The sequence below is a fragment of the Capricornis sumatraensis genome, chromosome 8 (assembly GCF_032405125.1).
Source record: "Capricornis sumatraensis isolate serow.1 chromosome 8, serow.2, whole genome shotgun sequence".
Classification (NCBI taxonomy): Eukaryota; Metazoa; Chordata; class Mammalia; order Artiodactyla; family Bovidae; genus Capricornis; species Capricornis sumatraensis.
In genome coordinates, this window is record NC_091076.1 from 1,524,916 (window position 1) to 1,526,833 (window position 1,918).

The following is a 1,918-nucleotide window of genomic DNA, read 5'->3' on the forward strand; positions in this document are numbered from 1 at the left end:
CCTGGCGGGCCACAGTCCATGGGGTCGCAGAGTCAGACACGACTGAGCGACTAACACCGAAATGTCACCGTCGAGAAGTTAGCAAAGGAACGAGACACAAAACCCGAGAAGAAGAGAAGCCTGGGCGTGAGTACGGAAGACAGGAGACAGCCTGATAGAGGAGATTAGCGGGGAAAGTCAGCAAAGCAAAAGACTGGTTCTTCTGAAGGAGACTGATAGAACGTCTGCAATGGAAACCAAGAAGACCAGGTAGGAAGGAGAGAAGGCCCAAACCACACTGGAATGGAGAGAAGGCACACGGCAAAGGTGGCAGAGACGAGTCTATGATGCCTTTTCTATGACACAATATTTGAAAATGAGATAAAATGGTCAGTTTCCAGGGGAAACTTATTTCACTGAAGCTTGAAACTTGAATAGGCTGATTTCACATTAAAAATGTTGAACCAGTGATGAAATCCCTCTCCACCAAAAGCATTTGAAAGCTACACCACGACCAAGGGAGAATCCCCTCCAATGCAAACGTAATTTCATACTAGAAAACTGAGCAATGTAATAATCTATGACACACAAACATAAGCAGTCCAAAGGCTGGGAAAAACCTGGATGATACAGCGCATGGTTCACGGTTTCTTAGTCAACCTAGAAGGCAATTTCCTTACCTTGAGGAAGGCGTCTTCCAAAATCCTACAGCAAATCATCCTAATAGTGAACGCTTGGAAGATCACCTTGAAGATCAAGAGTAAGGCAGGAATGTCAGCTTCCTTATTTTCTTGCCTACTAATCCCTGGAAAGAAATGGTCGTTCATCACAATCAGATAACTGTCTATAAAGAAAACCAAGGAAAACTGCTATTTTAAGTTGTGGGTGTGACTGGTGATGGAGGTAAAGTCCGATGCTGTAAAGAGCAATATTGCTCAGGAACCTGGAATGTTGGGTCCATGAATCAAGGTAAATTGGAAGTGGTCACACAGGAGATGACAAGAGTGAACATTGACATTTTAGGAATCAGTGAACTAAAATGGTCTGGGATGGGTGAATTTAATTTAGACGACCATTATATCTACTACTGTGGGCAAGAATCCCTTAGAAGAAACGGGGTAGCCCTCGTGGTCAACAAAAGAGTCCAAAATGCAGTACCTGGGTGCAGCCCCCAAAATGACAGCACGATCTCTGTTCATTTCCAAAGCAAACCATTCAATATCAGAGTAGTCCAAGTCTATGCCCCAGCCACCAACGCTGAAGAAGCTGAACTTGAACCGTTCTATGAAGACATAGAAGACCTTCTAGAACTGACACCAAGAAAAGATGTCCCTTTCATCATAGGAAATCAAGAGATACCTGGAGTAACAAGCAAGTTTGACCTTGGAGTACAGAATGAAGCAGGGCAAAGGCTAACAGAGTTTTGCCAACAGAATGTACTGGTCATGTCAAACACCCCTTTCCAACAACACAAGAGGAGACTCTACACATGGACATCACCAGATGGTCAACACCAAAATCACATTGATTTTATTCTTTGCAACCGAAGATGGAGGAGCTCTACACAATCAGCAGAAATAAGACTGGAAGCTGACTGTGGCTCATTTCAGATCATGAACTCCTTATGCAAAATCCAGACTTAAACTGAAGAAAGTAGGGAAAACCTCTAGGCCATTCAGGTGTGACCTAAATCGAATCCCTTATCATTATAGAATGGAAGAGACAGACAGATTCAATTATCAGATTAGATCTCATAGAGCGCCTGAAGAACTGTGGACGGAGGTCTGTGACATTATACAGCAGGCGGTGACCAAAGCCATGCCCAAGAAAAAGAAATGCAAAAAGGCACAACGGTTGTCTGAGGAGGCCTTACAAATAGTTGAAAAAAGAAGAGAAGTGAAAGGCAAAGGAACCCTGAATGCACAGTTCCAAAGTATAG